The 9,887-nt window shown below is 29.6% G+C and overlaps 1 protein-coding gene across 2 annotated transcripts in view; it reads left to right on the top strand.

Moving 5' to 3' along the window:
- The first annotated feature begins 1,534 nt into the window (after nucleotides 1-1,534).
- LOC126761882 (lysosome membrane protein 2) overlaps nucleotides 1,535-9,887 on the top strand; it is an 85,712-nt gene continuing 77,359 nt past the window's right edge. Inside the window, exon 1 of one of the 2 annotated variants that reach the window (XM_050478318.1) lies at nucleotides 1,535-2,032. The gene's annotated coding sequence lies outside the window, so the exon portion shown is untranslated. Of the gene's footprint in view, nucleotides 2,333-9,887 lie in introns of both variants that reach the window. The other variant, XM_050478317.1, reaches the window with a different exon arrangement.

Raw genomic sequence — 9,887 nt, 5'->3', positions numbered from 1 at the left:
GAAAGTCACTTACTTCATTAAGCATCCTCGTACTTTCGCCATGAAGAATTCTACCTCAACTGAAATAAGTTCTAACAGCCATGCGTTTTGGGGTACTTTTAAGTTATTACATCAAAATTGCACATTTTTGACAAGCCCATACTTTTAATTGTTATCAGCTTCGGGGGAAAAACAGATCACAGTTTCATCAAAGCTTTGCGCGCTCCATAGATTTTGATGTTTGATTTGAATTACGTGAAATTCGCAAGTATTGCGAGCATTTCACATGTGTCCTTAACATTTCCAAGAATTTCGCACAAGTTGCGTTTAAACGTTGCTGTCAACAAGGGGTGTGAGTATGCTTTTGAGAAATATTTCCATAACAAGCACGTCATTTAGACGACAACTACTTCTATGTGCAAAGCCACACAACCGAGCACAGCTCCATGACGACGTGAGCAAATGAAAGAATTCGTAGTGAATATATGTATATATGCCTATATACAGCCTTATGTATATTTATTTGACACAAACAACAATTGAGCAAAAACAAATCTTAGCTCTCAGTAAACTCAAAAGATAAATAAACATATAGTAGAATGATTCAGAGTCAAGCGGAAATCCCCTTGCAGCAGCAACAACAAATAGGCTTCATGAAAGCCTTGCAAATGACATATGCCAAATATTGCGGTAAATTATGCGCTCTTCGCTCAATAAAAAGGAGAACTCACCACACCTGCTAAGAGTACTTGAAAGTCATGACAATTGAGCTCTAACTTGAATTTCAGATCAGCTCAAAGTGAGTTTCTTAAATTTAAGCTCTGAGTAAATTAAGTATTAAGCAGCTGAAAATATGAAATGAGTTAGTCGTGTTAAACGCAGCTAAAAATAATACAAAACTCGATAAAAAAAACCGAGAGATTCACTGGACCCACAAAGCGCTGTTCAAAAATAACTCTCGGAGATAAGCGCCGATAAGAAATATGAAGAGACACAAGCATACATGCCTTCACACCTCTTAACAGCGAGGATGGTGTCACTTTTCGTGCACATATGATCACAATAACGGTATTGTATGCCTTTTGCTATTTCATACAACATTGTGTTGTGCACCTTGAGCCCGGCTTACGGAGTTGTACACGAACAAGCTCAAGCTGCAGCGCAGCAAACAACACCATCGTCTACCAGGCGCTCGCGATCACAATCACCGATCGCTATCAAACAACTCGCTTGCAAACGATCGCACGTGCCGATGCCGTATGCTCACCACTTCGTCTTTAACTTGGCTAACTAACTGTAAGTTCGTGGTGAAAATGCAACGACACAAGTCACTTGGGAGCCCGACTAGGCTAAATGCTGCGCCGCTGCCGCTGCGCAACTTACTTAGTCGGCGCGCTGTGATGTCAAAGCTTTGTGCTACGCTGCCGCTGTAGCGCTACGAAGCAGCAAGACAAACTCATGCATACGGAGTAGTAAGCGTTGCGTCGGGCAGCGCTGCTGTTGCCGTAGTTGGGATTTCGAAAACTTCAACAAAACCAACTGACAACTGGCGCGGTCCATTCAAGCGAGCTTTTCATTTCGTCGTGATAACTTCAAAACGAGACACGCTCGCGCGCGCGTCCAGCTTGATGAGCACGCACAGTCGCAGAGATCGGTTGGTTGGCTAAGAGATCACTGCGTTTACTACGGATAAATATGACATTAACGGGAATGCAATTTTACCAGAAAAAATATAAAAATTTTCAAAAATAAATTTAAGCAAAAAACAAGTGAAAATAAATAGAAGCATTTGAATTATGCGTTAAAAAATTTCAAAAGTATTGATAATATTAAAGTGTTATAACTAAAACATGAGAAATAATATAAAATAGTGTTTTATTACAAGAAATTTAGTGTTTAAGTCTAAGCAACGACCGAATAGTACAAAGGATACGCGCACGCGTCATAGTCGTATGTGTTGGCCGAACTTTGAAAAAAATAGCAAATAAATTTATGAAACTTCAGAATAACGTTCTGCTGTCAGTTGCGCTTTTGAAGGATATTTTTAATAACGGTTAGTTTTATTTGTGTGTGTTTAAAAGTTTTTGTGCAATTTTTATGGCCGAAATTTGTGTGATTTTTTGTTAGAGAAAATTTCAAATTTATTATATTTCAGTAAGTCTGCAATTCTCTACGCGTTTGAAAATTTGTATTAATTTTTTTTTCGAAAAAGTATTTGCTATGAGTTCAATGTGTTTGTAATATAAGCTTTATAAAACAGAAAACCTTTCAAAGTAGAACGCTTGGCGATTGGGCGCGGTCGTGCGGAAAGTGTATTGAGCTGAGCTGCTGATTCTTTCATTGAAACTTACAAGTAAGCTAAACTATTTTTATTGATTTTATGTTTGTTTTTAATTTTTACTTAAACTTAGAAATTGCCGTCGAAAAATTTCGCAAAGTGTTTTATAGGAAGAGGTTAGATTTTTAAGGATATTTTAGGCTGGATAAGAATATAAATAATAAAAAATAATAATTAAAAAAAATAAAATAAAATAATTTAAATATACCAAAAGCAGTGTTAAAAAATAAATAGTAAAAAAGTGGAACTAAATTTTTATATACTCAAAAAATTTAATTTGGCCGTACAAGGAATGGAAAGAATTTTTTTTTAATAAAAATAAATTTCTATAATTTATCAAATAAAAATATATTTAACAGCATAAGAAATATGAAAAAATCATTTTTATTCCGAAATTTGTGATAAAATAGTTTTCTAATCTTTTTTTTTTAATTTTTGTTGATTTTTGAAAATTATTAAAAAAAAAAATTTTCGAAGCGTGTTTTCTGAATTCGAAATTTGAATAATTCTACAGAACTACTGAAAATAAAATTTATTATTTAGTTTTTATATTTCATTTTTTTTTATTTATTTCTCATTATTTCTAAAAAAACAAAAAATGTAGTTCTTTGCATAAATGCGTTCATAAAAAATATAAACAAAATTACGAAAACGGTTAAAAATTTCTTAGTGTGATGTTTTTTTAATATTTATTAGCGCAGTGTTTTTCCATTGAGAATATATGGCAAAAAATTTGCAAAAAACTTCGTATAATAATATGTTTTTTGGAAATTTTAAAATATCAAAACAATATACCGTAAATTAACTGTAAATCGCATTCCAGTTTGAAAAAACGAAAACAAAGTTTTAAAAAAGTTATTTAGTTTTATTCAATTGAAATGAAAATTACAAACGAAACACACATTTTCCTTAAAAAAAACACAAATAAAAAGCATTAAAACACTAAAATTGATTTTAAGAAATTAGAAAATATTTTTGCTGATAAAAAAAATTATTTTCGGGGATACTTGGGCTTTGTAAATTTTCATTTATTTTCATATAAAAATTTTAAAATTTATTTTTTTATTTTATGTTATTTTATAGTTTTTATATTTTTCTACATTTATTGTTTTTTTTTAATACAAAAAACTTCAAAAAATTTTTAAATTTCAATGATTTTTTTATAAAAGCTTTCAACAGGAAAATTTTTAAAATACAAATGGAAATTAAATTATTGGAAATCCAAATATTTTTTATTTAAAAAAAATATAATAGTTAAAAGGTTATAATGAAACTAAACTTATTTTTATTTATTTGTTATGCATTTTTTTAATTTTATAATTTTTTTATAAAAATAATTTAAGAAATTTTCGATTTCATAAAAAAAAGTATTAATTTTTTATTACATTTAATTTATTAATCAATTTATTTGTAATACATTTTTTACATATACTGGATTTGTTATAAAAATTTTTTAATTTCCGAATTAAAAATATATTGTTTCAAAATTTTGGCAACTAAAAGTTTCGAAAATTAAAAATTAAGTTAAAAAAACAGAAGGAATCTTCCTGTGTTGTCTTAAGTTTTATTCTCTGATTTTATTTTCACATTACTTCTATAGAGCCATTTTTCAATCTCATAAGAAGAAAAAATTTAAATAAAAAAAATCGTTTATAAAAATTTCAAAAACTTTAAATTAAAAAAAAAAAATTTAAAAAAAAATTAGTTGAAAATAAATTTATTAAAAATTAACAAAAAAAATTAAATAAATACAACAATTCAATTATATTTATTATAAAAAATAAATACAAAAAAATTTTCAATTTCAAACAATAATATAGTATAAAAATTTTAAATACTCAAAATGTAGTTGAAGAAATAACTATTAAAAAATTTAAAACAAACTAGTTAAAAAAAACTTATTAAGAAATTTAAAAAAATAAATAAAATAGATACAAAAATTTTGCATTTTCAAAAATTTGTTTTGTTTTTAAAGTTTATTTAATTTCAAAAACTTCAAATTTAGTTTAAAAAAAGAATTTATTAAAAATTAAAAAATAACCTTTGTAGTTTTCCGCCGAATTTATATATCATATATTTTATTTGTATAGTATTTTGTACAAATTTGGGTCGGATTCTATTTCTTATAAATTTTAATATGCAATTCTTTCATTTCCTATATAAAATAACAACACTATCAAAAACAATATATAATTATTAATTTAATTTATAACTATTGACAATAAAATTCAAACAGAACAGCAATATTGCATAGATATTTTCAACAAATTTATTGAAGAAATATGTATATGCATTAGTAACGGTTCTTTTCATCTTAACCCAACTTCGACCGAAATTTAGTGATCATAAGTTCCAAATGACTTAAAAAATTATGTATGCAACTATTAACTAGACGACAGTAGTAGTAGATTCAGAATTCAAAAATGCCGGAAAAGCATTATAAAATTGCATATTATATTAAACTGATTAAATCAATTTTTAAAATAAATACATAATTGAAATGAAAATTGATTTGCATCACTTAGAACAAACTCGAAGATAACCCAAAAACAATTCCACTTAGCATTCCAAATGTTAAATTGAAAAATTTGCACTAAATACCTCCGCTGAAACAACAATAATAAACTTCAAATGATAAGCGCAGCAGCCAAAAGCCGAGAAAAACAATTCAAACCACAAAGTTTACACTGAAAACACGAAACACAAGCACACACACACATGCACAATCACAAACTAGCCAGCAATTAATTGATCAGCCCGCGAGTGTGATTGACGGTGGCCGCCGAGCGCCGCCGAGTATCACCATAAATTAGGCGTATTTCGCAAATTTTGTAATAACAAGCAAAAAACAGCAAGAAAAAAGAAACAAACGCCAAAGAAACCAAACAATCGACAGCGCACAATAGTTGGCCGCAGCATCAACAATAACAACAAGTGGGGTAAATACAGACAACAACAAATATTAGCCGTTTGGCAAATGCCGCGACACATTCGACGTCCAGCACAACGAGCTAATCGTCAATCGGCTAATCGCCGTCGTCTGCGTTCATTTCGCGTATACTTGTACGTAGGTATTGGCTCTGCCCTGCAGCCGCTGCAGCGTCTCATTACTGTAGAGCCGAGTGGCCGGCTGCATCTGTGGCACACTCTTTACTTACTTTGCAGACACTCTCCAAATCGCATTGCCGGCCACAATAACAAAAACAGTAGCAAAATTAACAAATGACCATGCTCAGCCTGCGTCGACGTCGGCGTCTGTGTTTTGGCTTGTAATGAGTAAGCGCGAGCAGCTACGCTGATTTGGCCGCATTGCCTGCATCGAATTGGCAAAATTGCGTTAAGCTGCCGGCTACTCTTCTGCTGCTCGTCATCGCCATCTTCAATTGGCGTTTTTGCGATCCAAAGTTTTTTGCTGCTTTACAACTTTTTGTTGTTATTTATTTCAACTGCTACAGATTAAGTGATGACTGCTAATTGATTTTTTTGAAGGAGTGAAAAACTTTAAGTTTAAGAAAAGCGAAGAAATAGTAAAAGTGAAGAATACTAATTATGATTTTTATGTGAATTTTGAAAAATTAGAATTACTTAAACTTTTTTATGATCCTAATTTATTTTAAAGGGGAAAGTTTTTATTATTTGGAACCAAATGTCTGTAAAGGTGGTTTTTTGCATTTTTTTTGATTTTTATAAAAAATATGGTAAGCAATTGGTTTTAAGAGAGCTTACAAAAGTTTTTTGTAAAAAAAAATTTTAAATGAAGAATAAAAACATAGCAGTGGTTGTCAAGTCTGAATATTAATGACCTACCCCATAAATAAATTTACATATTTCTGGTATTCCTTATTCGTAGTAAATTGATTCCTGAAAGCAATTGGTGTTAATAGTATTAAGATTCCATATGGATTTCTTAAATGTTTAGCTTGCAAATACAAGTTAAACAGTTTTGCTTAATTTTTATTTTTTTTGTTGGTTGGCATCACTTTTAAAAAATATGACAAATTTTGATTAACCATTTCTTAACATATAAATAACACAGCTCTGCAAAAAATATATATTTTTTTTGTTGCCTTGGATATTTCAGGTAATTTTGATGGTTTCAAGTGTCGAGTTTACGAATTTATTAATGCAAATTATGAATGTGCTCCTGTTTTTATGGCTTTAGCGTATGTTATATTTTGATATACATTTAATCGAATTTTTCAACATCAAAATTTAAATTTTCAGTCATGATTTACCGCATTTTTCCGAGCATACAAATATCACCCGGAAGGTTTGAAGGCTTAGTAAAAATTTAACGTGAAAATATCTAAACCTAAATGTTCAAGGTATACTCAATGAAAATATCTCTTTACGTTTCAAAAATAATTTGCATGCACTCAGAAACATTGATTTCGCTAATTCCCAGACATCGGTACAATCTATCAATGAATATGAATGAAAGGGTAAAACATCCACATCAAACTTATTTTCTCAAAATGAACTCAGAGATTTAATACGAGAGCAAGTTAGGAATGATAAAGAAATTTCTCAAAGCATTGGACGCGGAAAGATAATATTTTTATAAGATTTTGAAAAAATGTCCGAAGCTTGGCATGGAAAAGTTGAAACTGTAATATTTGGTCCTCAAATGTGGTGATTATGAAAGATACAGATTTTATCAATGACTGTTTCAAATCAATGAGTTTATGACTATTCCGGAAATTAAAGCTTGAAGTCGAAATCTTCCTAAATAACCATAAAACACCAAATTATGAAGAGATAGAGAAAAATATGCTGGTAAGCTTTAGGATTCTAAGAGCAAATATGAGTTTGAAGTTACACTATATCTGCAATCTTCTGGCAAAATTTTCGCATATTTTAGGAAATTATAGTGAGATACAGAGAGAGCGGTTGCATTTTATATAAAAGTGATGGAAGAAAGGTATCAAAGTTGATGGGATCGTGCCATTGTGGCATAGTAGTGCTAGTCCTTAAAAATAGATTATCAACTGGAAAACTATAAAGGAAAAGCTCGCAAAAAGCGTTTAATTCAGATATATGTATTTTAACATATGTTTTCGACATTTGACTCTCTTTTACTTTGACGAATCCTTATTTTGCATAAAAACAAATTGCTATTATAAATGTATACGCTATTTTGTTTCATGTTTTCTGATTTACGTAATGTAATAATGAAATTTTTTTTTTTTTTTACAGATGTCTAGATTAAACAAATATTCAGTAAAATAAATACATTTTTAATTATTAGTAATTTATTTTTTTTGTGTGATTCGTATATCAATATTTTTAATTTTCTTACTATGGGTAAAAATAAGAAAACAATAATTATTTTGTTTTCAAAAACAATATTCATCTGCATTCATTTTGTTTGGGTTGAAAAATAACTCATAATTTTTTTTTATTATAAAATATCTGTAAATATTTAAAAAAAGATTTTAAAAGAATTTTTAATATTTTTTTTTTTGATTTTGTGTATATTTTTTTGGCCACCTATAGATTTAAAAATAACAACCTCAAATTTAATTATTATAAAAAATAAATAAATAAATTTGCGTTACAACTTTCAAAGATAAATCCGGTCATCTCAATAATCGCCCTCTGTAAATGTGTTTTTTCTCAAAACTAAATTTTTTCAAATTAACTGAAATTTTAACTCGATTATTTAGACCTTTTGCTTATATCTCTGTGTAGAATTCCTTGTTTTACCTACCAGTTTTCCAAAGCCATCAAAAAGTAATTCAGGCGGGTTCATCATTTGAGGAAAATTCATTCATAATAATATTAATTATTTTTATAATAATTATAATAAATACAATGATTTTTTTTAAAGTTGCCATTTTGATAAATTTTATATTTTCAAGCAATCGAAAACTATTTTTTAGTCAACAGCTTACCGAATAATTTATTTTTTTATTATTTTTGTTTTAAGCTACGATGAAGTGCACAATCACAGCAGCAGTGAAGAACTCAATAGTTTTAGTAACTTTGGAAATAGTGAATAATTGGCTAAATTAATTAATTACTTCCTTTGAAATTTTTAGTGTTTATTTATTAATTTTGTAAAAATATATCCTCATCTTTCATATAGTAGTTATTGTTAACTGTCACTCTTGTTGTGCTCTTGAAAGAGACATATTTTCGAAAAATCAGAAAATTATTTTATTTTGATAAGGATTATACGGAATCTGTTATCAGAAACCATAGAAAACAAATTTCAAGAGACAACATTATAAACTAATCACAAATAATGTAAGATTACCAAAGTAGAGATCTTATCAAAATAGATGCTAAACTATAACTATTGAAGCAGCTGTGTATAAAAAATATATATATGAGCAATAAGGCAGCACTTAATGAAACAAAACGCAATCTTTAAACAATTTGCTAATTCAGATCTAGAGTGGTAAAAACGAAGCCAGAACAAACCAAAAAAATTTTTTTTAGTTTTAGAAAATTTTCCTCATTTTTTTCGACTTCCTCGCCTCATTTTACGACTTATTGCTTTTCGTTAAAAAATAAAAGTTCACCAATGGCTACCATCATACCCTCAATTAGTAAATTTTACAGTGCAAGTTAGCCATATTTCATAAACATAAGTTGCCGTATATATAAATATTTTTATGGGGTCCGTCAATATAATCACCTTTTGTCATTTTTTACTCCTTTTTATTAATTTTCCATTTAAAAAGTGTTTCACATTTTTATTTTCTATACACTCACTTTGCTTTATTCACCTGTCACGCATATTCATACACACACTCATTTACACAAATAATGTACATTTTTGGCAGTTATTGGCTAGTGTTAGTGTTGTTGTTGAACCGCTGCCGCCCGCTGTCATTTAATCATTTGTTGTTGCTGCGCTTAGCGCTGCTTCGCATTTACATAATTAAATCGATTTGCAAATACACTTATGTATGTACAAACATTGCCTGCCTTTGCTGTTGTTGGTGGCTTACGCGATTAGCAACAGTTGCCGAGTGATGGCAATGTGGTTGTTGTTGCAGGCATACTCATAAGCATATGTCTCTAGCTCACATAACAATATCGGCGTTGTTTACACTGCTTTCAATTTTGACATTTGACTTGACACACACGCACACACACACACACACCTTTAAGTTAACGTGTGTTTGTGTGTATTTATGAAGTGTTTTAACTGAATTTTGGCAAATTGTTTGCTCCCTTTTACTTTAAGCTCGCGCTGCTTTTGACTGCTTGGAGGCTGTGTCACAGAGTTTCAGCGTTTTTCGCTTGTCAAAAGCCGAGTTTCGTTGGAGTTTTAATAACTTACAAAATAACATGTGTTTAAGCTCAAATTTTTGCTTCTTTTGCGGGCTTTTGAGAAGTGTCACGGCTAATTGAAAGACACAAGGCAAATAGCACAATGAAATATAGTGCAAAAGTGATGTGCTTATAGTATATGTGTGCGTGTAAGTATGTATGTAATGCTTGTCAAACCAAAATTTTACAGCCAAATTTTTATTATATTCATTTGAGCGGTGAAACATGTCAGCAATTATGCAATTTAGAGTGCATTAAGGTGGTGACATAAAGTTTAACTTATTAA

The sequence above is a fragment of the Bactrocera neohumeralis genome, chromosome 6 (genome assembly GCF_024586455.1).
Source record: "Bactrocera neohumeralis isolate Rockhampton chromosome 6, APGP_CSIRO_Bneo_wtdbg2-racon-allhic-juicebox.fasta_v2, whole genome shotgun sequence".
NCBI classification, from domain to species: domain Eukaryota; kingdom Metazoa; phylum Arthropoda; class Insecta; order Diptera; family Tephritidae; genus Bactrocera; species Bactrocera neohumeralis.
Note: the sequence above shows the minus strand (reverse complement) of the source record. Positions and strands in the feature narration are given on the sequence as shown.